We start from the raw sequence: 25,896 nt of genomic DNA, 5'->3' as shown, positions 1-25,896 counted from the left end.
GCTCCACCCAGGTGGCACGGGTGCCTTCCACCTCTGTTTCCCCCTCATCTGTCACACAGTGGGACCTTAGGTTATCATATGGCAGGTGCTTAACAGAACTAGGCACCTGCCAGCCACTTCACATGCGTGCCCTCACCAAGTCCACCCAACAAGCCTGCATAGCAATGTCAGCCTTGCTTAAAAGATGAGGTCAGGGGGCTGGGTGCAGTGGTTCCTGCCTGTAACCCCAGCACATTGGGAGGCCGAGGCAGGTGGATCACTCAAGCCCAGGAGTTCAAGAACAGCCTGGGCAACATGGCGAAACCCCGTCCCTACCAAAAAAAAAAAGGAAAAGAAAAATTAGCCCGGCATGGTGGCTCACACCTGTGACCTGTGGTCCCGGCTACTCGGGAGGCTGAGGCGGAAGGATCACCTGAGCCCAGGAGTTCCAGGCTGCAGTGAGCCGAGATCACACCACTGCACTCCAGCCTGGGTGACAGAGTGAGACCCCATCACACAAAAAAAAAAAAAAAAAAAAAGATGATGTCAGGGAGGCTGAGCAAGGAAACAAAGGAAACAGATGAGCTGGGGTTTGAACTAGGTGCAATTACTCCAGACACCCACAATTATGCATGATAGGAGACGAAATTAACAAGAACACCGAGAAGAAGGAAAAACGTGGACTGGAAGGACTCAAGGAAGGATGGAGTGAGGAGCTACACGTGTGTTCCTGGGTCTGGTTCACAACACTGGGTCCTTGCCCAGGCTCCTGCCCCATCCCCTCCCTGCCCAGACCCACCCTGGCAGGAGCTGCACTGGCAGCTGTGGATGACCGGCAGCACCACGGGCTCTGTGTGGCCACCCAGACAGCGCAGGTTCAGGATCCGCACAGGGCTCTCCGGGTCTAGACGGTAGCTGCAGCAGTCACACTGGCTCTGCAGGTATGGCTCCTGGGCGAGAGGGAGCGGGTGAACTAGGGCCAAATGGAGTTTCCTCCCCTCCCTTGGCCTTTCCCATCTTAGGCAGGGTGGGATGGTGGGAGGGCCAGATCCCACCCTCTTCACTGAGCAGGGTGGCTGGGCCACTGCCAAGCCCCTTTTGCAAGAAGCCCACCTCCTTCACCCCCACTGTCTGAATGGCCAACAACCTACAGGTTAAACGAATACTTTTAACGTTCCCATCAGTGCCTCCTGGCTGCAGGGGGAAGGACATACTTCTACCGCAAGGGGCTTAGAGTCTAGTTGGACAGACAGAGTTATAATGTATGAAACTACAAATAAGTCAGTTCTAACTGCATAGTTCTGATCCCAAGTGCAAAGTGAGTTTTCACTCCAAAGCAGATCCCTGTGCACTGTGGTTAAAGCACCTCTATCAGAGTCCTATAAGCATATCATTTAATTTTATGTATAATTCTATTTATAATTTTACTTTTAAATGGGTAGTACATTCATACAATGCCAGGTTCAAAAACTGCAAGAGGTTTTTCAGCGAAAAAATTTCCCTCCAATTTCTATCCTACTATCAATTTCTTTCCTCAGGAAAAAAAAAAAGCATCTCTTAATTACTTTCTCTCTTTTCTCATTCTATGTTTTAAAAATTCTAAAAGTGTGAAAAAAAATTCCGAAAGTGATTTGGGAAAGTATTTCCAGGAGGTCCAGGGCGCGCCTCCGGGAGCCGTAGAGCGGCCGAGGGTTGAGGGGCTGTGTCTTTGGGGACCAGGTAGGAAAGTATCCTTGTCTTCCAGGATGAGGTAAACCAGGTGGGCTGAAGCAGAAGGGATGGCCGCAGAGTGCTGGGAGGTGGGCCTAGGGGCAGGCAGGAGTAGTGTGAGTGAAGCTAGAGAGAGGACCCTGGCAGGAGGCAGCTCAGGTCACAGCTCATCAGGCTGAGGGGAGTCAGGGTGGGCACAGAGCCCCTCGGAAGATCCTAAGAAGGATCAGGGGCTTCTGGGTCCACAGAGGGCAAACGCAGAGCGGAGCCACCTGCCCAAGACTCAGAGCCAGCCTGGCTCGGACAGCTTGCAGGAAATGTGTGCGGTGATCCTCTCTGTAGAAAGTGCATTCCGGCAGAGCTCTCATGCTCTCATGCACCGTGTAATGGGTTCTGATGTCAGAGGCTAGCTTAGCTCCTCCATGCCTTTCTTTGCTGGGCTCCTGGCTCATTGCCTTGAGGGGCACAGCGGGCACACTCTGGGAATGGTGTGGGGCCACAGAAGACCTCTGTGGGAGGGGGTCAGGCACCCAGTGAAACCTCTGGGCCAACCCGCAGGTGCACACCACTGCCTTGGGGAAAGCTCTGACCATCTGCCTCCCCAACTCCACTGTTATCTCCATGAGAAGCACCTTGTGCCTCATGGACTCTGGCTCTGCCCAGGTCCCAGGCTCAGGGCAGCCCTCAGTGGCCACTGGCCAACATGATTCCCCTGGCCTGGACAGCAGGTCCCTGGCTCACCTCTGGCATGACATGGGTGTTGGATGGGCAGTACCCACTGCAGTAGCTCACTTCTACCTGGTCCAGGTAACAGGTCCCTTTGGTGAAGTTTCGAAGCTCCGTGAGGAGCTGGCAGGAGGGCGACTGCTCCTCTGTGGGGAGGGGCATTGAGTGGCAGGAGGTGGGGATGGGGCACAGGAGGCAGAGGTGACTGAGGGGACTGTGGGGGTGGGGAGGCACAGGAGAACGAGGTGACGGGGAAGGCAGGGGGAAACAGGAGGAGGAGTTGACAGAGGAGACTGTGGGGAGGGCACAGGAGAAGGAGGTGACAGAGGGGACTGTGGAGGGGAGGCATAGGAGGAGGAGGTGACTGAGGGGACTGTGGGAGGACACAGGAGGAGGGGATGACAGAGGGGACTGTGGAGTGGAGGCACAGGAGGAGGAGGTGACAGAGGAGACTGTGGGAGGACACAGGAGGAGGAGGTGACTGAGGGGACTGTGGAGGGGAGGCACAGGAGAAGGAGGTGACTGAGGGGACTGTGGGGGACGGCACAGGAGGAGGAGGTGACTGAGGGGACTGTGGGAGGACACAGGAGGAGGGGATGACTGAGGGGACTGTTGTGGGAGGACACAGGAGGAGGAGGTGACTGAGGGGACTGTGGAGGGGAGGCACAGGAGAAGGAGGTGACTGAGGGGACTGTGGGGGACGGCACAGGAGGAGGAGGTGACTGAGGGGACTGTGGAGGGGAGGCACAGGAGGAGGAGGGGACTGGGGACTGTGGGGGGGACAGAGGAGGAGGGGACTGTGGAGGGGACACAGGAGGAGGGGATGACTGAGGGGACTGTTGTGGAGGGCACAGGAGGAGGAGGTGACTGAGGGGACTGTGGGGGGGACAGAGGAGGAGGTGACTGAGGGGACTGTTGTGGGAGGGCACAGGAGGAGGAGGTGACTGAGGGGACTGTGGGGGGGACAGAGGAGGAAGTGACTGAGGGGACTGTGCGGGAAGGCACAGGAGGAGGAGGTGACTAAGGGGACTATGGAGGGGACACAGGAGGAGGGGATGACTGAGGAGACTGTGGGAGGACACAGGAGGAGGGGACTGAGGGGACTGTGGGAGGACACAGGAGGAGGAGGGGACTGAGGGGACTGTGGAGGGGACACAGGAGGAGGGGATGACTGAGGGGACCGTGGGAGGACACAGGAGGAGGGGATGATGGAGGGGACTGTGGGGGACAGCACAGGAGGAGGAGGGGACTGAGGGGACTGTGGGGGGGACAGAGGAGGAGGTGACTGAGGGGACTGTGCGGGAAGGCACAGGAGGAGGAGGTGACTGAGGGACTGTGGAGGGGGACACAGGAGGAGGAGGGGACTAAGGGGACTGTGTAGAGGACACAGGAGGAGGAGATGGCAGAGGGGACTGTGGGGGGGACAGAGCACAGGAGGAGGAGGGGCCTGAGGGGACTGTGGGAAGAGGGGCAGGGCCTGGGTCTGAGGGGAGCGTGTGGGGCGAGGTGGCCAGGCGCTATGATATGTGCTGGGGTCTTCACTCCTCAAATCCCCATGGTGGGTTGGCCTGGGGGAGTCAGGCAGCTGCCAGGCTGCAAAGGCCAGGTGTGGGGTGGCAGGGGAGAAGGGTCTAGACCAGGGAGAGGCACCCCACAATGCACCCAGGTTCCCTCCATACCCGGAGCCTCCCTGCGGCAAGAGGGACAGCAGCTCCCTGGCTCCAGCACCATCTCCTCGCCCTGCAGAGGGAGAGAGTCCCAAGGTGGTCTTGACACCTGGAGCCCGGCCCGCCCTCCCCACTCAGAGACCCTAAGACCAACCTCGGAGGAGGGTCCCAGGAAGGAGCCCGAGGAACCAGGGAGGGTGGTAGGGCTGTAGGGGGTACCGGAGCCCAGGTAAGGGGGGAACCACCCCGGAGAGTAGCAGGGATGCAGGGCGTACCTGAGCACAGGTGAGTGGGGAGCAGTGCTGGGTGCAGACAGGCCTCCCACTGAGGCAGAGGCAGCTCTCACAGGCCTCCTGCCATTCAGATCCAGGCTGGGGAGAGTAGGGGAGAGCCTCCTCTTGGTCTCTCCCAACTTGCAGATTTCTTTTGTTTTGTTTTGTTTTGTTTTGTTTTGTTTTGTTTTTTGAGACGGAGTCTCACTCTGTCGCCAGGCTGGAGTGCAGTGGCACAATCTCGGCTCACTGCAACCTCCACCTCCCCAGTTCAAGTGATTCTCCCGCCTCAGCCTCTCGAGTAGCTGGGACTACAGACACGCACCACCACTCTCAGCTAATGTTTGTATTTTTAGTAGAGATGGGGTTTCACCATGTTGGCCAGGATGGTCTTGATCTCTTGACCTCATGATCCGCCTACCTCAGCCTCCCAAAGTGCTGGGATTACAGGCATGAGCCACCATGCCTGGCTCCAACTTGCAGACTTTTCTATAATAGTATCCCTGATCCCCAAGCCCAGCCTGTGAGTGCCTAGCCGGGGCAATGGGCTTGGATGGAGTCAGGCAACAAGAGACCCAGGAGGGAGATGAACTGTTGGGGCCAGAGACTGTCCCAGGGGGAGAGCGGAGCCCTGCCGGCTGCTGCAGGGCCTGGAGTAGGGGGAGGAGCCAGTGGAGTTACAGACAGATGGGGAGGCTTGGGGTCAGGAATGGGTGAGTGGTAGCAGAGGGGGTTCGGTGTCTCACCAGGTGGGGATGCCCGAGGTGCCAGCACTCGCAGTGGTCTTCGGGGACGCAGGGGCCTGCCTGGCTGCGGAAGTGCCCGGGCTGGCACACGCAGCCCGAGGCTCGAGCTGAACTGCAGTTACTCTGGGTCTCTGTGGCATTCATCTCCAGGCACGTCTGCTCGCAGAGCCCCAGCTCCCCGGGGCCACCTGCTGCCACATTTCCCCAGGGGGGCACTCTGCCAGGGAAGACCATCCAACCCAGCTTTCAGGTCAGCCCTGGATCCAGCCTCGATTCCTCCCCTCCCAAGCTGAGCACCCACATGTCCCCGTCTTGCCTTCTCAGCCGCAGCAGCCTCCAACCACACCTCCTGATCTTTCTTATCCACCCACCCAAACACTAGCTGGACCCAGGCCAGGTCTCACCTCCTTCAGAAAAGCCTCCCTGACCAATCCTGTCCACTCGGCCTCTCTATTCTCAGCACTGATGTCTCACCCTCTGGGGTTCTACCTGCCTGTCAGAGACCTAGAGACTGTGCCCTGTCTCTGCCTGTTCTGGGGGGGTGGTCTGCCCAGAGACTGGCCATGCTGCATGTCTGCATTCACAGAGCCCAGCGTGGCAGAGCTGGGAACACGGTGGGTGGGCCCTTGGTCCTGATCAGATGGGGGTAACACTGCACCCCACAGGGCAAATGCTACCAGCCCGGGGGCTGCCAGGCCAGGCCCCTCATTTCCGCTCACCCCTCCAGACCTCAGTTTCCTCACTGGCAGGGAAAGAACCTTCCACTTCCTGGCATCACAGCCCTGGCTCTGTGTATACTGTGTGCTAGGGAATGCCCCCACAAGTGGGGCAGACCACACTGAGTGCCCAGGGAGCCCTCAGCAGGGGGTGCTGGGTCTCCAGTTAGAGAGAGGTCAGTGTGGACAGACAGGGGAGGGCTTCCTGAAGCTCTGTCTAGTCTGTGAGCAGGGCCCGTCTCTCCTCCTCAGTGCCAGTCCCAGGCCTTGACTTTGGAGGTGCAGCAGGGCATGGACAGCCACATCTCACCCTGACAGTCAACGAGGGAGTAGCTGAAGGCTCCACCGTGGCAGACACTGGGAAGACAGAAGCACACTCAGATGCCTCCCATGTCCTCCTCCCTACCCTTCCTCATCCCTGCTCCCCACCCCAGGGCCAGGCCCTCACCAGCGGGTGCAGTTCCGGGTGAGCACAGTCCCTGGGGGTAGCTCCTGGGCCTGCTCTTCCAGGGTCAGGGTGAGGCCCCAGGGCAGAGAATGCTGGGTGCAGGGGCAGGCAGTGGGAGGCACACACGTGCCATTGTGCAGCAGCTGCAGCAGGGCAGGCTCAGTGACACTCAGACCACCGCCTCTTCCCTCCCCACCTGCCGGCTTCCCCCACAGGGAGTCAGGACACAGCACCCCGTACCCACCTGCCCTCCAGAGCAGCCACAGCCAGGCTGGCAGGGCTCCTGCACACAGATGGCACCAGGCTGCAGATGCCAGCAGAGGCGCGGGCATGAGGTGGCACAGGTGCTAAGCACCTGGCCAGGGGGGCACTCTGTGGAGAGCACACAGGTAGGGAGATGGGAGGGACCCAGCATCTCCAGTCCCAGGGAGGGAGCTGCCCTGGGTCCGACCTCGTCTCCCCACACCTACCCCCCACAGCTGGGGCAGGGCCTGGGCTCAGCAGCAATGGAGGGAGTCAGTCACCTGCCGCCCAGGGCACTTACCAGGGCAGGGCTGCAGGTTACACTCCTGCCGTTGCTCTGTGTCCTGGGCCTGGCATGGTGCCACCCCAGGACCCCCCTCGCAGGTCCGATGTCGCTCCATAGTGCCCCCACCACAGGCCCCACAGGGGGCCGAGCAACTGCTCCAGGCTGACCAAGGCCCAAGGACTGGACACTCCTGGTGTGGGCACACCAGGGACCCGTTGACACAGGTGCTGTGGACAGGGGTAAGCACAAAGGGCTCCAGTCAGGGTGAACAGAACCCTCACTCCCCAACAATGCTGACGAAGGCTGACCTGCCCCATGCCTCCACCCAAAGCTCCCTTAGCCCTGGCGTGGCTGCAGCCATACCAGTTTTGGCAGTCCAGCTGCACTGCCTGGGCCAGGGCCAGCTCCCAAGAGGCATTGGCACTGGGGAGGCCACAGCGGCAAGAGGAGATCGGCACACAGCGCCCATCCTGGACCAGCTGGCCAGGGGGACAGCGGCAGCCTAGGGGTGTGGGTAAAGAGGCGGAACGAGATTGGGTGCTCGGGCAGGGCTCACACAATGGATCCTCCCCCAGCAATCAGATCGAGTCCAAAGCCTAGTTTCCACAGTATCTCCCACTGCCCATGCACAGGAAGGGGCTGCTCTAGCCTGTGTGGGCACCACCCGAGTAACCCTGACAGCCACCTGAGCATCCACATGGAACAGTGGTCCTGAGTGACCCTCACTCCTTGCAGGACTCAGAGCTGGCTGCTGAAAGTGACCACTTTCCTGCCCTGTCACCCATGACCCAGCAGTCTGAACTTCCCCCACCCCTGCCCGAGATCACACACTCTCTGGGAGCAGGAGGCAGCTGGGGGAGGCCCAGGCTTTCCTGGAACTCCCAGTTAGGTGGTGGGGCCTGCTGGCTACCTGGGCGGCAGGGTCCCTGCAGGCACTGAACGCGGTCCCAGAGGTTGGCACAGCTGCGTGGGCACTGGTTGGCACAGTCCAGGGTGAATACAGTGTCTTGGGCCTCGCAGCTCTCACCTGACAACCAGATGATAGGAGTCTGTGTTGGGGATGCTCTTGGGCCCCCGCTTCCACTGCACGGCTCTGGGGCAGAGCCAACTCTCCCCTCAGGTTTGGTCTCGGATGTTCCTGTCCCAGGCTCTCCTGTGGATGCGGGGATGGGAGTTACCTGGGCAGGGCCCTCTGTTGCAGCTTTCTGTCTGAGCCCATGGCCCCTGGCAGCCTCCTCCACGGAGGGCCTCTGCCTCTCTCCAGCGTAGCCTGAACCCCCCACTGCAGGGCACCTGGCAGGGGCTCCATGGCCCCCACAGACTCCACTGGCATGAGTCTGGGGAAGGTACGATGGAGTCAGTACCCAGGCCCACCTCTTGCCTCCCCCTCAAGCCTTGAGCTCTGTCGTCGCAAACGCTCCGGCAGGCCTTAAAGCCCTCTAGGCTCTCCCGCTTCTCTTTCTAGCTGTTGCCTGGACCCTACCCCCAGCTTCAAATCCTGCAGGCCTTAGAGACAAGCAGGAGGGGTAGCAGGTCAATGCGCTCTATAGCCTAGCCCCTCCCGGCCAGGTCCCCCCAACCTGCACTCCAGGCCCATCCTGTCCCGTGGCCTCTGCCTCTCCCCATTACCAGGGCAGGCTCCAGGGTCAGGGCAGAGGCGCTGCTGGCTCAGGGGTGCGGTGCAGAGGTGAGGCGCTCCAGTCCAGGGCCTCCTTGTCACAGGATCCAGACAGAGCCGGTGGCGGTGCTGCTCTGAAGCCAGCAGTGGGGCCGAGGTGGGGGAGAGGCCAGTTGGGTCTCGGAGCCAGCGCTCCTCTAGGGCAGTCCTGGAGGCAGGGGCCAGGGCGCTGGGCGGCAGGCAGGGCCCACAGGGCGACCACTCGGACCACTCACTCAGAGGCAGAAGACCTGGAAGGACAGGGTGTGGGTGCCCTTCCCAGTGACCACCCCCGGGCCCAGAGACCCTGGTGGACAGGCAGGAGGGGCTCAGGGTCATGACCAGGAAGTGCTGGAAACAGAAAGGCTGAGGGTGGTGTGGGGGCAGGGTGAGGTGACCCACCATCCTGGTTTGCCTGGGACTGTCCCTGTCTTAGCACTGAAAGTTCTGCATCCCAGAAACTCCCCCAGCCCCAAGCAATGGGGACTGTTGTCTCCATAGGTCAGGGTTACCTTGACAGCCCTGGCTGGTGCAGTGCAGCTCCCCACGCCGGCATTCACTGCAGGAGAGGGTAGTCAGGGTAGACTAAGGGAGGCAGGACCCAGCCCAGGACCTCCGGGGGGTGGAGGTGGTCATGCAAGGGTAACCTGACCCCTAGGCACATTTGGGGCAAGATGAGGGAGCTGCAAACTCTAGCATCTCAGGGTCCTCTGTCCTGAGGCTGGACTGGGCCCCCCAGGCCTCCCTGCCCTATTCCCTGGCCCCAGCCCTCTTCTCCCTTCCACCATCACTCACCACTCCTTACAGCCCAGCTGCAGGCGGTCCCCAGGGGCCAGGGTCATCCCAGCTCCCACTGCTGAGGTATGCCAGCAGTTACACTCCTCCGGGGGAATGCAGCCCCCAGCCTGCTCCAGCAGCCCCTGGGTGGAAGGAGAGATGGGGCAGTGATCATCGTGTAATCCCAGCACCCAGCACTGTGCCCCGCCTGCAGCAGGTGCATATGCATGATGCCGAGTGAATGGCAAGCTGGGAGGAGGCACCGAGTTCCAAGGGGTTTGAAGGAGGTGGGGCCGCCATGGACATCACAGAGAGAAGGAGGAGCAGGAGTGTGGGCAGAGGACCCCCTTCTCCTTGGAAGTTGCTCCAGCTCCCAACTCTCACCTTGGGGCAGTAGCAGCCCGGCTGGCAGGGTGGCAGGTCCTGGCAGAGCTGATGGCTCAGGTGTGTGGCACACAGCCCAGCACAGGGGGAGCCGCAGGCATGGAACTCAAAGGGAGGTGTGCAGCTGTCCTCTGGGGGAGATGGGGGAGAGGCAGGCTGGTGGGGGAACAGCCCAGAGACATCACTCCCAAAGCCCAGAGCACATGCCGCGTGGCTCTACTGAGGCCCTTGGGGTCACCTGGTGAGAGTACAAGATGCCTACCCTCCGCAAGTTGGAACAGACCAGTATCCCCCATCTGGCATCCACTGAGCACCTGTGGGCACCTCCAGGGAAGGATCAGGATGGGTTGGGCCTTGGAGAGCCAGGAAGATGCCTGGAGGAGGCAGCTGAGGAGGGGGCTGCAGGAGTGAGGGGCCTGGCAGGTGCTCCAGAAATTGGCAGATGGGAGACAGAGGGGCAGAGATGGGAGACAGAGGGGCAGAGATGGAGGGCAGCCGCAGCAGGAGCTGGGCAAGACACCCTCCTAGAGGGCAGCTACATGGGCCAAAGCCACAGGCGGGCCGGCAGCTGCAGGGTGGACAAATTGTGGTGAGGGATTGGGGGCGCAGCTGTGATGAGGGAGTATCTGGGGGGAGCAGGGGAGCAGCTGGGTTTGAGGGCAAGCACGGGCGCAGGCAGCTGCTCTGAGGTCTTGGGGCACTACATTGGCTGTGAGGGGAGGGGAGCAGGGAGTTCCAGCAGGGACCCTTGGTGGCTGCTGCCCTGCGCAGCTCCCTGGTTAACTTGCTGCTGGAGCCTCACCAGAGCAGTTGCTGATAAGGCAAGGCTGGAAGTGGCCATCCAGCCGCGTGCAGGGGGCGCCTGCCCTGGCCCCTCGGGACGCCGGGCCCTGGTGTCGGTAGCGCTGCTGCACCAGCACCCGGCAAGAGCAGCGCGTCCAGCTGCTCCAGCTGCTCCACACACACTCCTCTAGGGACCGGAGGGGTGTGTCAGCCCACCTCTCCCCTGCCTGCCCTCCCTCTCACCCCAGCCCTGCCGAGACCCTGCACAGGAAACAGGCAAGAGGGGCCTGAAAGGCCCGGCTGGCTGGACGCCCTCTCACCCTACAAGGAGGGCCCCGAGGGAAGAGATGGTGGGAAGAGGAAAGGAACTGAGCAAAACATGGGGGCACAGACAGGGCAGGCTTATTTTAAGGGATCATCTGGGAACTAGGAACATATTTATTTTCTGAATCTCCCAAGGTAGGAAAAGTAGAAGAGGTGATTTCACTTCCCCTGAACACTCACCTGGGCAGAGCCCTGGGTAGCAGCCCTGGGTGTCCAGGTGGAGGAAGGTGCCGTTGCAGGTGGGGTCGGCCTTGGCCATCAGGCAGGGGCAGGACCCAGAGCGAGAGGCCAGGCCTGGGCCGCAGCTGCGGGAACAGGGCCCCCACGGGCCCCAGGAGCAGGCCTCCAGCAGCCCTGGGCAAGGCTGCTGCCCGCAGGGCTGGGGCTGGGTCTGGGTGTCAGGGCCCAGGCAGGGTGGGCTCCTGTGGTGAGGGGCTGCGGCCCTGCAGGCCCGGGTTCGGACCTGGTTTCCACCTCCACAGGAGACAGGGCAGTCGGACCAGGAGGACCACAGCGTCCAGGCCTCAGGCACTGCGGGAGGGCACAGGTGAGGTCAGAGGAGGTGGAGGGAGCAAAGGCCAGAGGACTGGGTGGGGACCTGCATGGTGGCCCAGGGAGTGGCAGTTAAGTAAGGTGGGAGAAAATGAGACACAAAGCACACGGCGGGCAAGGCATGAGGCTAGAAGGGTGGCTGAGGCGGGGATCCGGAGGCAGCCCAGACCTGCACACTCCGTGTCTTCGCAGATCACACTCTCCGCGGTGCAGGAGCTGGGAAAGAGCCAGGACTCAGGACCCTGCTCTCCAGCAGGGCGGTCCCAGCCCCACTCCCTGCCCTGCACTCACCACCGCTGGCACTCCCCCTGCAGCCAGCTGTCCCCCAGGGTGCGGGAGCGAGTGCCCTGCAGGCACAGGGGTGGGCACGAGGGCTGAGGGCAGGGCTGGCTCTGGGACTGCTCCTCCAAACACTCTGGGGCCCACGAGCCCGACGTGGAGGACCTGGGTGGGGCCAGGGCAGAGGAGGTGAGAGATGGCTCAGGCCCGTCATCCCTTCTCTGTCTCCTGATGAGACACCCTGATGGGACACCTCAGGGTGGGCATGGGGGTAGCTGAGGAAAAGCCAGGGTAACCAGGGACAGAGCTGGCCCAGGGCCTGGGGTGGTGCTGTCGCTGGTGAGAGCAGGACCCAGGAACTCTGTCAGAAGGGAGACTGCGCCTTGCAGAGTGAGGCCCTGGGTGGCAGAAGGGACATCTAGCTCTGCCAGCCGTGTACCGGAAGCGGCTCTGCTGCCCTCCGGGCCCGCATGAGTGGCTGCAGGGACTCCAGGCCGACCAGCGGCTCCAGGCACAGTGGGTGGGAGGCGGGCAGGGCTGAGCCGTGCAGGAGAGCTACCCAGCTTGGCATGAGCAGTTGTTGCAGGCATCCTGGTGCTGGCTCCCCGGGGCCCAGCTGTGGCCCTGGGCATCGGTGCAGTCACAGTGCCCAATTGGCACGCAGCCACCATCCTGCTCCAGGGACCCTGTGGGGCAAGGGCTGGAGCTTGCACCCCTGGCCCCACCCACACCTTCCCACTCAGCCACCCTGACACTCCTGAAGGATAGGGCAGCACCTACCCTTTGGGCAGCGGCAGCCCTTCTGGCAGACCTCGTCGTCCTGACACACAATTCCCTCCTGGAGGTCTGAGCAGCGGCGGGGGCAGCGGTTGGCACAGGTGACCACCTCCATGCCTGCTGGGCAGCCGGCCTCTGAGCAGATGGGGGGCCCAGAGTCAGGAGGGCCCAGGGCTCAGAAACCCTCCCTCTGCCCTACTGGGGACTCCCTACCTCCATAAAGCTACAGGACCCATCCCATCCCCCACACTGGTGCCCACTGAAACACGGGAGACTCGGGAAGATTCTGGAATTGGGACATTCTAGGTAGACAGTGAGTTCCTCTCACCTCCTGTGAGTTCTCAGCACCTACGCGGTACCCAGTAAATGTTTGTGGAGCTGGACTAAATTTGTAGGTCTCAAAAGCCAATAATGTCACCTGGAGCCTCTTTTGTGTCCACCCAGAGGAGGGGTGGGGATAGAGGAGGGGAGCCCCGGGGGAACCCATGCCATGGGGCTGTTGAGGGCCAATTAAAGAAGGAGCTGAAGCTTGGGGGTGACGGGAGGAGGCACAGGCTCAGCTACAGCCACTGGCTCCGTCCACCACCCACGAGTGCCACACCCGCTCCTAAAAGTGCCACTGTCAAAGCCTCCAAAAATCGTGACAGGGCTGGTGGCTCTTTCCCACCTCGGGGGTGGGAAAGCTGAAAGGAGGAGCTCTCCTGTGGGTTGGGGTGGCCAGGGTGGATCCTTGGGCCTTGGCACAGACGACAGACATGCTCAGGGTATCCTTGCCCAATGCCAGGCCCAGCCCTCCACCCCAGAGGGCTCAGTTTCCAAACTGGCCCATGAGGTAGCAGCCAGGCCCCATGCAGAGTGGAGCCCAATAAGTGTAGGACAGGACTGTCACCATTGCCATACCACAAGGCATGGGATTGCAGAGGCGGGCCTGGTGCCGCTCCCCAGCACAGGGGGCTCCCCCGTTCTTGGATGGGGGGCTTGAGCAGCTGTGGCTTCTCAGGGATTGGCCTCCTCCACAGCTGCGGTCACACCAGGACCAGGGACTCCAGCGTGACCAGCCCCCGGGCACTGTGGGAAAGAGAACGGCCACCTGAGGGGTCGGCTCAGGCAGGGGGCCCCCACCTATCCCACGAGCCCAGGTCAAGGTCTGGTGCGGGAGATGAAAGTGCCACACTCAGGTAGGCTGGGTGCCTGGGAGGGGGCACTGATGCCAGGGGCCTTCCAGGGGCAGGGCCTGGGGCATGCCCTGATCTCCTCCAGCCGCCTCACCTGGGCAGGCTCGCAGGTTGCAGAAGCGGCGCTCTTGGTAGGCAGTAAGGATGTTGGGGCACCAGTGCCCGCCGGGCCCAGGGGGATGGTATGCCCGCAGGCGGCGCTGCTGGCCCACCCCGCAGCTGCGGGAGCAAGGTTCCCACGGGGCCCAGGAGGTCCAGAAACAGTTCCCAGCCCCACAGCCAGGGCCAGGGCACACGGGCAGCTCTGTGACACAAAGCGGAGCTGGAGCCAGTCCCGGCTGCATGACACCTGCCCAGCCTTTCCTCTCTGCTCCCAGCTCAAGGGTGGACCTCCACCACCCAGGCCAGCAGTGGCCTCGTCCAGAGCTCTGGCCTCTCATTCTGGATCTGACACTGACTGCTGTGTGGCTTTGACAACTGGGCCTCACTATCCCCTTTTCTCATCAGGGACAGTAATCCCAGACTTACAGGGCTGTGGAGGGATTTGGGTGGGACCTTGGGGCGGGTGGAGAGTTCAGCACATACACCAGAGAACAAGGAATGTGCTGGAAGTTGGGCTCCCCAGCATCTGCTGGGGTTGGCAAAGAGGATCCAGAGCCCGGAGTCAGACACTGATTTGAAATGAGATGTCAACACTAGAAACCAATGATTACCTGAGGGGTATTAGATATTGGGAATTGGGGGTTACAATGAGTTGTCTGAGGGTGGTGGCTGGGATCAGAGGTTGAGGCTGGAAGGCACACCTGTGCATGAGGGCAGGTTGCAGGGGCGCTCCTGTAATGGGTCCCCCATGGTGCAGTTAGCCAGGCAGAGGCGGGTGCGGCTGCGCCATGCAGGGCGAGCGGGGTCCGTGCAGCTTCTGGAGCAGGGGGACCAGGAGGACCACGGGCCCCAGCCACCTGGGGGAGGGATTGGGGAGGGTGCCTTGTGCTGAGTCGGCCCTGAGCTTCAGCCTCTCCAGGAAGCAGGGGAGGGGGAAGCGGGGAGGGGTCCCTGGGCTTGCTCTTCCCACAGGGAGGCCATGAGGCAGAGGTACAGGGAGTCTGGAGCTACCTGGAAGGCCTGTCACTGGCTCCACCATGGACCCTTCAGCCCCTGTGCCAAAGGAAACCCCACTCAGAAATGTTTTGGTACCCACAGCGCACTGGGACCACACCTAAGGCTGGCAGCTGGCACTGCGTGCTCACGGCTATCTAGTCCAGCCTTCCTCAGCTTGAGCTCCTGCGGACACCCAGGCCCCAAGCACAGCACTTCCTTGCAGGATCAAGGCCTTTGCTCAAGCTGTTCCTTTCCTTCCAATGCTGGTCAAAGTTCCCTCCCTCCCTCAAAACCCCTCAGATACTGCCTCCTCCAATAAGGCCTCCTAGACGTCTGTCCAGTGCCATCCTGACCCCAGCCCTGCCCACCTTCCGCCTGTCCTTACCAGGGCAGTCTGGGCTGGGGCAGTACTCGAGGTCCTGGTGGGGCCCACGGCAGCCCTGACCACTGAGGGTGGGCATGGTGAGCACACACTGGCGGCTGCGGGTATGGGTGCCCAGCCCTCCACAGGAGCGGGAGCACGGGCCCCACGGGCTCCAGGGACCGAAACCACCATCGGTCTCGAAGCAGTCGTCCAGGGAGCAAGACAGCTTCCCGTGTGCACACGAGCTGGGGGAAGAGCCAGGTTAGCCCAGCCCAGGTGGGGTCAGAGGGTAGATTGGGGTTCCCGGTCCCTGTCCTCTTACCCTCTAACCCTTCCCTCCACTGAAAATCTCCCTGACCCTCCCCAGCCCAGTCCCCACCCTCACCATCCCCCTCACCAGTTGCCACAGCTTGTACGAAGTGTCTGGCCTGAGTCCAGCTCATCTCCAGGCCTGAGGGGCTGACCAGGGTCACCTATGGTGGCTCCCAGCTCCTGCAGCAGCCAGGCTGTCAGCACACAAGGGCACTCCTGGGAGAGTGGGGCAGAGGAGGCAGCATCACAGCACAGGCCAGCCACCCACCCGGGGCTGAGCGCATCCCCTGGAGAGACTTGGGGAGGGACAGTGTGAGGACCCGGAAAAGGGCTCCAGGCTCCAGGAAAGCATTTCCAGGAGCAGAGGGCTGTTCACCCCCATCAGGGGCATGAGCACACCATGAGAGGGGCATGGCCGGGGCTTGGCCTGAGCTGGCTTCCCCACACAGAGCGCCCAGCAGGACACAAGGAGGCACCAACACAGACCCTCACAGGCTCACACATGATGCGGGGGGCAGAAAGAGCTTCAGCCAGGAATCGGGACGTTAGGTTTGGGTCTGGCTCTGCTGCTGTGTGTGACCTCGGTGTGTCCCCTCCCCTCTCTGGGGCTCACTGTCACCATCTCTAGGTCTAGGAGGTGAGACCAGGTGGCTGCTCTGGTCCCTCCTGAACATGGCATCCTGGAACTCTGGCTCAGGGGTGGCCACTGGGCAGCCGGCTTTAGGATTAGGAAAGGGATCCCTGTGTGCCCGTCAGGCTCAGCAGAGCAGAGCTGGGCCCCGGCTGCCGCTGGGATGCCCAGCGGGGACCAGGTGGGGCCAAGGGGAGTGAAGGTGAGGGGCACTGTCCCCACAAGCATGTGACAGGCAAGAGAGGGGCAGTGAAGACCCATGCCCCACAGTGGAGGACAGGGAGGTGAGGCTGGGCCAGTGAGGTTGGGGAACATGGGAGCCTGGCAGGAAACTGCCCCTCCCTGCCAGGGTGAGGGGTGGGCGAGGAATACAGGGGTGGGTGTGAGCTCCAGCAGGGCTGGGAGATGTGCCAGTCAGGAACAGAGGCCAGGCAAGTCCAGAGGCGGCAGGTGTTCCCCATTCCCGGGGAACCAGGGACCCCGGGAGGCTGCGTCTAACTCTGCCTGCCCCCGACGCTGTCAGCAGAGGCCTCACCAGCCTGTATGCTGCTTAGGGGCCTGCCCAGGGATGACAGGGTCTGCAAAAGTGACAGACATGACAGAGGGGACAGGCGAAGGGAGGGCAGGGAGGGCTGTGGGGTGGACAGGTTCTGACCTGCACACAGGCCAGGCGGTGCTGGAAGGTGCCCTCGGGGCAGTGGCAGCCCTCCTCGCAGCCCTCGGAGAAGCAGCCCACCTGCTGCATGACGTGGGCGCAGGAGAAGGGGCATCCCTCGCCGGGCTGGCATTCACGGTACAGGCGGCCAGTTGGGCAGCCTGCCTCTGAGGCAGCAGCCACATCAGCACCTGCTCCGGCCCCGGCCCTCACTGACCACCTCAGGGAGTGCCTTTCACCTGCCCATCCCCCCGCCCTGGGCAGCGCCCCCTCCCACAGGCTCCCACAGCCTGGCTGAGTCCTCCTTCACTTGTCCATCGCTGGTGGGAGGGCACTGGGGGACAGGTGGGGGTGGGGAGGGAGAGGCCAAAAGGCACCCATGAGTCAGGGTCAAAGGCCAGGATGGGACTCAAAGGTCAGAGTGGGGTTAGCCCCGGGCTGGCGCTCACCTCTGCAGACCTGTGTGCTGCACGTGCAGCTCTGGCGGGCAGGCCCTGGGCAGGGAGGACGAGCACAGCGCCAGGAGCGCAGCTGCTCCCCGCCCCCACACGAAACACTGCAGTCTTCCCAAGGGCCCCAAGAGCTCCACACCCCAGGGTCCGGGCAGTCGGGCACCTCCTGGCATTGCAGAATGCCTGCCACACAGGTGCTGGGGACAAAGGAGGGGGCTTCAGAGACAGGACCAGCCCCATCCCCTGAGGGCTCCCCTCCTGGGCTCTATGCGCCTCCCCGCCCCCACTTCTCTTGGCTTACCAGTTGTCACATGGCCCAGTGACCACCTCTCCGGGTTCCAGGCTCTCCCAGGAGCTAAACCTAGACCCTGCTGAGCGGCTCTGGTTCTCAGGGATCCCTGAGGGGCACAGGAGGGAGGGTGGGGGCTCCAGACAGCTCAGCTCCCCCCATCCATCCCTCCTCCCACCCCATGGCCTTCTACTCCCCACCCTCTTGCCTCCACCGCATGGCACCCTGTGTCCTGAACAAGGGAGGTGGACACTCCAACCAGACCAGCCCTGGGAGGGGAGTCGAGGGACACGAAGGCCTGGAGAGCTGGTAATCGCTCATTTTTGTTCTGCAGCCCCAGGCTGGGTCCCTGGGGCAGCGGCACAGGGGCCAGACAGGTGGCACTGCAGTGCTGGGGGCTGGGGGAGAGGGGAGGCACTCACCCATGGCTCCAGGCTGGTACTGGCAGCGGCAGTGGGCTGGGGGCACGCACAGCCCGTCCTGGGAGAGCTGGCCCAGGGGGCACCCACAACTGGGCTGGCAGCCCACAGAGCCTGGCTGGCACACACTCCCAGGGGACAGGTCCTGGCAGGAGCGAGGGCAGGGCTGCCCACAGGGGTGCAAACTCTGGCCACCCCCGCAGTCTACGCAGGAAGAAAGCAGAGAGGGTGGTCACCGAAGGGCATCCTGAGGGATTCGCAACCCTCCTGCCATGCCTGTCCCCCATTCGGACCCGCCACCTTGACCAGGTCCATGACTGATGGCCTGGGAACTGTCCCTTGAGAGAGTGACATGATGTGTGTGGAGGTCAGAGGCCAGAGTCGGCATCTCCCTGGACTTAGAGGGGCCCTCTCAGACCTCACTGAAGCCTGACCTGTGCACTGGGTGGAATTTTCCTGGCAAGGGCGACTCTGCATGCGGCTCCCAGGGCAGGGCCTCCCTCCCTCAGGGGTGGGGGGCCGGCTGCACGCCCGGCTCCGGTGGGACTGCCCCAAGCACATGTCGCAGGGAGACCATGGCCCCCATGGGCCCCAGGCTCTGTCCACTGTGGCAGGAAGACAGATCATCCGCATTAGGAGGCCCAGGAGGCCCCAGGTTAGCAGGGCTGGAGCAGGGCTTTAGGGCCTTTTAGGGGAGGGGCATGGGCCTCATGGGGCATTACACCTGGGCACGTGGCGTAGCTGGGGCAGGCCTCCCTCTGATGCTGGGCCCCTGCCTCCCCAGCCTCTCCAGTGCACGGGGCACCACCGTGCTGAGGAGTGGGGCAGGCACAGGCCCTGGAGCGGCTCCTGGTCTGGCCCCTGCAGGGCTGGGAGCACATTGTCCACTCCGACCACGGGCACCAGCCTCCGGGCACTACGAGGAGAATGGTGGGCACTGGGGTGCAGCCCGTCCCTTGTCCGGTCCCAGGCCCCCCTCCTCACCTCCCTCCAAGCTAGGCACATACCTGGGCAGGGCAGGTCTGTGCAGTTCAGCCTCCCCTCCAGGCAGGTGCTGGGCAGGGGGTGCAGACACAGAAGGAAGAGGCAGCAGCTTAGTCCTACCCCAAACCCTAACTCTGCACCCCCCCAGCTGCCTCTCCCCTCCCCTCATCCTTATGATTGATCCTCAGTTTTCTCCCAGACAGTGCCCCATCTCCCAGCTCTCCAGTGCCTCCCTATCCTGTTTCCTGTCCCACTTAGCTGGCCCTCTCGGGGTCACCAGATGATGCCTACTCTTGGGGAAGGACTGCAGGTACCCTGGAGCCAACTCTGTGGTCAGATGGGTTGTGAATGCCATATCTGTCACTCCTCCTGCCCAGACCCCTCCTGCCACTGAGCACGTGCCCAGCCCCCGCAGACACACAGGGTCAGCTTCAGCGTCCTCGCCTATCAGATGCGGGTCATGGTGCCTGCCCCACAACTGCTCAGGGATTGTGGGGGGCAAATGTGACCATCCGCGGAGACTCCAGAGAGCTCGAGAGAATGGGATGAAGTGGGGCAACTCCTGCTGGCATCCCTGCCCCCCACCACGGCGAGGGCCCCTTACCAGTGGTTGCAGCCGTCAGGCCTTGCCAGCCGAGCACCCGGATGGTGCCGCTGCCCGGTCAGCAGGTCCAGGCAGCTGCAGTGACCCAGCTGCACGCAGATGGCCCCATTGGAACTCAGTACCTGGCCTGGTGGGCAGTAGCAGCCAGGCTGGCAGCGCCACACGCAGTGCTGGGGGACAATAAGTGGGGGCCATCAGCAGAAAAAGGAAAGCTGTGCAGGGAAGACGACGGAACAAGGGGCTGGGGAGGAAAGTGTGACAGAGGCCTCACGTTTTAAACAGAGTACGCCTGGTAGTGCAGATGAGAAAGGCAGGAAGGGGACCCAGCTAGCCCTGCAGTTTGCACTGAGGTTGGCCCCTCCCTGAAGGTGGAGGGGAGGGAGGAGCAGCTGAGGAGGTTCCCTTTGGCTCCCTGGGGCAGGGATTTGGAGCTAGGTGTTCCCAGATGTAAAACCCCAATTCCAGCGGGTGACCTGGACTCATGGCCTGGAAGCTGGGGCATGCCCCAGACCCCTCTAGAACTTGGGGAGCTGGCTGGGCAAGGGGGCAGTTTGGGAAGGAGCTGGGAGGTCCTGGGGCGGCTGGGAGCAGGCACTGCCCGCAACGACCCTCTCTTCTTCTCTTCGAGATCCTCCTCTTTCTCCTCCCTCTCCCCACCTCCCTTAGCACCTCCACACCCAAGGCCTCGAAGCCCCACCTCATTCTTCATGGCCCCTACTGTGACCACTCTTTCATGCGTGTCTGTCTTGCTCAGCCCAGAATGTGGGCTCCGTGGTGACTCTGTGTTTGCTTCTCCCACCCCCCGCCACTCCCCCACCCACACACAGATGCAGGTCTAGACACCAACGTGCTCATGGGGTTCAGGAGATGATTTCCCCCTTCCTTTGTGTTTATGCCATTTTTGTCATAACGCTTTAATGTGAGAAATGTCTGATCTACAGACAAAGGCTGTCAGGTGAGGCTGGCTCTGTGCGGAGCAAGGCTGGTGTCTCTCTGGGGTGGCCTGGCATGCTCCGTGAACTGAAACCAGGGCCCCCACCCATGCCTTCCTGTGCTGCGCTGCCCAGGCCCCCCTGGCATGCTCTGTGAACTGAAACCAGGGCCCCCACCCGTGCCTTCCTGTGCTGGGCTGTCCAGGCCCCAGCAAAAGAGGCCGTGAGCCCAAATCCACACCCTGCCCTCCCGCAAAGTGGGCCTTGGGTCAGGTGGCAGTGCCAAGGGAGCTGGGACTCACCATTAGGTCATCACAGGAGCGAGGGCACGGAGGGCCACAGGGGCTATACTCGGCCCCTTCAATGGCGGTGCAGTTGGTCACTGAGGGCAAACAGGATGGGCTGAGAACTGTGTGGGGCCATCCACCCTGGCCTCTCTCCCTGGAATGCTTCCTCTAACTCCCCTTCCTCTGTCCCTGACCCCCACCCCCATCCCTGGCAGGTACCTGGGCAGGGCAGAGCCTGGCAGACCTCCCCCTGTGCCCGTGGCCCCTCGCAGTAATCCCCGAGGCCCTGGGGTGGGGGCTGGTCACAGGCCCGGGTCCGGCTCCGCAGGCCTCCCCCACAGCTCCGGCTACAGTGGGACCAGGGCCCCCATGGACCCCATCCCCCAGCTCCTGGGGACACAGCAGAGGAAGGAGTGAGGAGGGGCTTGGCTGGGGCCAGGGCACAGCTGGTACAAGGCAGCAGCATCCACAGCGTACAGTGGGCACCACCCTGGGCTCCCCAGGAGGGTCCAGGCGGGCAGGGCAGGCAGGCACTCACGATCACACCCCTGCAGGAGACATGGCTCCTCTTCAGCCTCGGGGCCTGAGCAGAGAGGTGTGGGGGTGGCTGGCAGGGGCAGCGGAGCCACGGTGGATGGCACTGCACTGGGGGACCTGGCACAGAACCGGTGCCAATGGCACCGGGCAGGGCCGCAGGACGCTGAACACTGGCTCCAAGGGGTCCAGGGTGACCACGTGGGCTCACCTAGGGGATATCCAGGAGGCGGGCAGGCAGGAGGGGGACAGGCACAGGCTGGACAGGCTGAAGATGGAGCATGGTGCCTCTGCCCCCCATCTCTCCTGATGGCTTTCCTCCCCCATTCTCAGCCCTGGCCCACTCCTGCAGCCGAGGGATGGGGGAGCCGAGGTGCAAGTCAGAAGTGGGGACGCTTCCTTACCCTCCGCACAAGGCCAGGAGCTGCAGTTGGCGATGAGCCCGGAGACACAGGAGCTGTGGGGAGCAGCAGAGGGTTGGTTGGTCTATGGGCTGCATTGTGGCCCCCCAAACCCTCAAGTTCAAGTCCTGGCCCCCAGTCCCTGGGAATGGGAGCTTATTTGGAGATGAGGTCTGTACAGAGGTGATCGCGTTAAAAGGAGGTCACTGAGGTGGCCCTAGTTTTAATGTATCTTATGTCCTTTATAAGAAGAGAAAATGAGGGAAGATGACATGAAGAGATAGGGAGAAGGCCACCTACAGGCCAAGGAGTGCCAAGGATTTCCAGCAAACTCCCAGAAGAGGAGTAAGGCCTTGAACAGTCTCCCTTGCAGCCCTCAGAAGGAGCCCACCCACCAACACCTTGATCCTGGGCTTCCAGGATCTGTGAGACCATCAGGGGCCGCTGCTCTAGCTCCCCAGTGCATGGCACTCGGTGGCAGCAGCCCCAGGAGGCTAACACAGTGGGGAGAGGGAAAACAGGTGGGGGACAGGGGGAGGGAGGGGCGCAGGAGGGTGCGGCCTCAGAGGGCTGGACGGCTGTGCCGAGGGGCTGGGGGTGGGGGGCACATGTGTCTCTGTCCCCGACTGGAGCCAAAGTCTCTGCCTCTGAGGAGGGACAGCAGGTCGTCGGAGGTCACAGGGCCATAATGGGATGGGGGCGGTGTCTCACCAGTTTTCACATGGACGAACCACAGTGCTGCCCGGGGGATAGAGGTGCCCCTCGTGGGCACAGGGGCAGTCCTGGGTGGGCACACACACGTTGTTCTGGAATCGAAACCCTCTATCATCTTCTGGCTCCAGATAGGCTGGGCCTGGGCTCCCCACCCCGGTCAGAGCCAGCATGCAATCCTCAAGCTCCCCCTTAAAACCCAGCCACTCTCCTTCCACAGACATGCAGCTCTCCCCGCTGCCCTCCCGCCAGGCAAATGCGGACCATCGGCTTGGGGGCCGTGGGGACGTGGGGACGTGGACCCTCCAATTTCTAGGAGAAAAAGACCATCTTAAAAATTGCAGGACATGAGACTGAACTGTCGAATCCCCATGAAGTCAGCCATGAAAACATGAAATATGCAATTTGTACAGCAATGGTAGGAAAAGACACATTTTCATCAACAAAATAAAAACAGAAAAACATTGTGCACAGGGAATCTGGACAGAAGTCCTTCAGATTTAAAAGAAACAACTGTCTTGTGGCGCATGATTCAAAGTCGAACGCACTGAAGTTTACAGGCCAGGGCCTGGGAAACACTTTCCCTGCACCGTCTCACTGACTCCTGTGACTGGCTGTAATTTTACCCCAATTTTACAAAGGAAGGAACTGAGGCACGGGAATACTATCCCCAAGCTCGCAGGGCTACCAGTAAAAGAGCCTGATTTGGATTCAGATATGATTATAACGTGTCCCTTAACCACACCCCACAGCTCACCCCACGGCTTTGTTCAATCCCACCACACAGCCGGCATTTCCTAGCCCCAATTCCTACCACCCTCTGACTAGAGTGGCCACCTCTCTGCTCTCCAATCTTGGATCTTCAAGTGCAGGACCCCCTCCTTCAGGAAGCCCTCCATGCCTCCCTACTCTCCACACCCTCCAATCTCTGATATTCAAGTCAGGATCACCTCCTACAGGGAGCCCTCCATGGCTGACCCAGCCCACTCCACTCCACTCCACTCCACAATGTGCAAAGCTCACTTCCTGCCCATCTTATGGTTCTAGCTTCATTTTAGGGACTCTGGGTCTGGTTTCCCCAGACTGGATGCTTCTTGAGGCAGAGACTACTCCTTCCCCACAGAATAGCTCAACCAGAGACTAAACATACTGTAGGTGCTCGATAAATAACTGGTGATAACATAGTGGACAGAGCACTTGAGCAGGGACAATTCACAAAGATCTTCTAGACCTATCACCATTTTTACCAGTGAGGAAACAGAGGTTAGGGGGAGAGGGATGAGACCTGCCCAGGATCCCCTGCTGGTTCCTGCCAGAACTGAGTTGTAACCCATGAGTTTAGTACCCTTTCCTCAACCTTGCAGGGTCTCCCTGTCTCTAGCCCCATACCCTTTGTTCTTCGCTGTCCAGATCCTGCCTGTCCCTTCCCTGCCACCCCATGGTCCCCAGGCTGTACAGAGGCCTCTCTGGGGCCAGGCAGGGAGACACTCACCAGCAGAAGCATCCCAGAGGGGCAGTGGCAGCCAGGGTGGCAGGTCTGGTTAGTCCCTCCTGGGGCGCTGAGCTCTGCACAAGAGGCAGGGCCCTGGGCACAGTCCAGCCACTGCTTGTCCCTGGGACACACGCCAGGCACTGGCCCTGGGGACACAGAAATTGACAGCTCAGCCCCAGAGCACTCAGCTCTCCCCTGAGCTCCCAACCTGGGAGAGGCACCAGCTCTGGGTATGGGTGGGGTGGTCATGGGGACTGCACAAGGGCCGAGGGACAGGGCTGTGCTGGGGTGGCAGACAGGGGGTTGACAGTGTCCTGGGTTGGTAAGAATGAGAACTGGAGGGTCCCCAGGGCAGGCCTCACCTGCGCAGGGCTGCAGGCCACAGGTGGAAAACTCCATGAGGCTGCGCAGGCCGCTGCCTCGGGTGCGGTTCTTGTAGCCACCACCACAGGGCACAGAGCACGGAGACCAAGGGCCCCACTCCCCACCAGGACCTGGGGGTGGTACCCAGGTTACCGCAGGCCCTGCCTCCCATGCCCACCCCACCTTCTCCACCTCCCACCCAGACACCCCTGGGGACCCCTCCACCGCTTCACCTGCAGCGTCATATCCCACTTAAGGTGCCTCACACCTGCTTGGGGGGGCTCCAGGATTCAGCCTAGAACTAGGCTGGTCTCTAGGGAGAAGCTGGGGCTATTCTGAGGAGGGGCCCTGTTAGGGAATGGACCCTCAAGGAGTCTCTGGGGACCACCTCTTAGCGGCATCTCTTAACGAAGTCTCTTGCACTTTTCTGGAGGTTCAGGGTGGGGGGTGATGGGAGTCTTCTTGGCTTCTCTCTGGAAGGTTAAGGAGGTCTCAGGACCTCAGTCCCAGCTCTCACCTGGACATGGCCGCAGGCTGCAGAATTCAGCCTCCATGGTGGGGCCTTGGCACTCAGCACCCCCAAAGGCAGCTGGGGGTGCAGTGCCTGCCCGGAAGCGGCGCCGAATGCCCACATTGCAGCTGCGGCTACAGAGACTCCACGGGGTCCAGGGACTCCAGCCACAGGCCACTGCCAGGGCGTGTTGGGGGCGGAGGGCAGTGTGTATGAAACCAGGTCAGTCTTCTCATACCCTAACTTCCCTGGGCACCACCGAGCTCCCAGGAGTTTATCTCAGGAGGGGCCTAAGTCCCCTATGGTCCCTGAGGACCCACCACTGCCCAATTCCCATGCCCCAAGCATGGGGGTACCTGGGCAGCGCTCCGAGGTGCATGCCATCTCACCGGAGACACAGGTGCTGCAGAGAAAGGGGGGTAGTGAGGCTCTACCTGGCCATCACGGCCACAGTCAGCCCTTACCCCCAGGGAAGCAGCTGAGACCACTGCAGAAGACAAACCCGAGGGTCTGGGGTGTGAAGCTTGCTGCCCATGTCCCCTGCGAAGTTCACGATGCACCCTCAGTGAGCCCCACAGCGCCCAGGCGCTGCGCTGTCCTTTGTCCCGAGGTCTCATCCATTTGTATTTATTGGGAAATGACCTCGAGGGCCAGGGCCAGGTAGGAGGGATTTAGAGACAGCTGGAATTCTCCTAGGAGGGAGAACTGGGTACTTCTGCACACTTGCTGTTCTCTCCAATACATGTTTTAAAGCCTATTTATTAAATACTGGAGGTCCCAGAAAAAGATCAGAGAGACGAAAAGTGAGAAAGAAAGCACAGGAGGGAGGAAGAATAAAGAAGGAGGAAATCGAAGGAGGGGCAGGGTATATAAAGTAAAAAGTAAGAGGGAAATGAAGAATGGCCCGGGCGCGGTGGCTCACGCCTGTAATCCCAGCAATTTGGGAGGCTGAGGCAGGTGGATCACTTGAAGTCAGTAGTTGGAGACCAGACTGGCCAAATGGTGAAACCCTGTCTCTACTAAAAATACAAAAATTAGCCTGGCATGGTGGTAGGTGCCTGTCATCCCAGCTACTAGAGAGGCTGAGGCAGGAGAATTGCTTGAACCCGGGAAGTGGAGGTTGCAGTGAGCTGAGAGGCGGAGGTTGCAGTGAGCTGAGATCGCACCACTGCACTCCAGCCTGGGCGACAGAGTGAGACTCCATCTCAAAAAAACCAAACAAACAAACAAAAAAAGAATGAAGGAAATGAAGTGAAGAAAAAGAAAAAAGAGGGAAATCGCTTGGAGCACCCTCTGCTGGCAGGTCCTGATGTCAGCTTTGGGTACTGGGCACTTGAATGTTTCTGAACAGAAATC

General features: G+C 61.5%; 1 pseudogene across 1 annotated transcript in view; it reads right to left on the bottom strand.

Moving 5' to 3' along the window:
- The window catches only part of SSPOP (SCO-spondin, pseudogene), a 57,396-nt pseudogene that overhangs the window by 291 nt on the left and 31,209 nt on the right, over positions 1-25,896 (bottom strand). Inside the window, exons 59-103 of the transcript XR_008626026.1 lie at positions 24,897-24,943; positions 24,547-24,717; positions 24,029-24,160; positions 23,667-23,812; positions 22,175-22,269; positions 21,467-21,519; positions 21,067-21,273; positions 20,748-20,918; positions 20,544-20,623; positions 19,310-19,479; positions 18,729-18,775; positions 18,446-18,637; positions 18,156-18,326; positions 17,725-17,925; positions 17,315-17,411; positions 17,011-17,210; positions 16,562-16,728; positions 15,361-15,491; positions 14,985-15,208; positions 14,615-14,656; positions 14,305-14,460; positions 13,596-13,805; positions 13,227-13,394; positions 12,330-12,461; positions 11,989-12,235; positions 11,562-11,714; positions 11,440-11,486; positions 10,899-11,249; positions 10,414-10,581; positions 9,612-9,742; positions 9,246-9,370; positions 8,963-9,009; positions 8,423-8,701; positions 7,972-8,130; positions 7,704-7,820; positions 7,157-7,295; positions 6,809-7,020; positions 6,509-6,636; positions 6,265-6,407; positions 6,127-6,173; positions 5,101-5,317; positions 4,358-4,453; positions 4,095-4,155; positions 2,431-2,561; positions 779-929 (exon numbers count right to left, since the gene is read on the bottom strand). The product of XR_008626026.1 is annotated as an SCO-spondin, pseudogene (transcript). The remainder of the gene's footprint in view (positions 1-778; positions 930-2,430; positions 2,562-4,094; positions 4,156-4,357; positions 4,454-5,100; positions 5,318-6,126; positions 6,174-6,264; positions 6,408-6,508; positions 6,637-6,808; positions 7,021-7,156; positions 7,296-7,703; positions 7,821-7,971; positions 8,131-8,422; positions 8,702-8,962; positions 9,010-9,245; positions 9,371-9,611; positions 9,743-10,413; positions 10,582-10,898; positions 11,250-11,439; positions 11,487-11,561; positions 11,715-11,988; positions 12,236-12,329; positions 12,462-13,226; positions 13,395-13,595; positions 13,806-14,304; positions 14,461-14,614; positions 14,657-14,984; positions 15,209-15,360; positions 15,492-16,561; positions 16,729-17,010; positions 17,211-17,314; positions 17,412-17,724; positions 17,926-18,155; positions 18,327-18,445; positions 18,638-18,728; positions 18,776-19,309; positions 19,480-20,543; positions 20,624-20,747; positions 20,919-21,066; positions 21,274-21,466; positions 21,520-22,174; positions 22,270-23,666; positions 23,813-24,028; positions 24,161-24,546; positions 24,718-24,896; positions 24,944-25,896) is intronic.

Source organism: Pan paniscus, chromosome 6 (assembly GCF_029289425.2).
Source record: "Pan paniscus chromosome 6, NHGRI_mPanPan1-v2.0_pri, whole genome shotgun sequence".
In the NCBI taxonomy this organism is placed as follows: Eukaryota; Metazoa; Chordata; class Mammalia; order Primates; family Hominidae; genus Pan; species Pan paniscus.
This window is presented reverse-complemented; position numbering and strand designations above follow the sequence as displayed.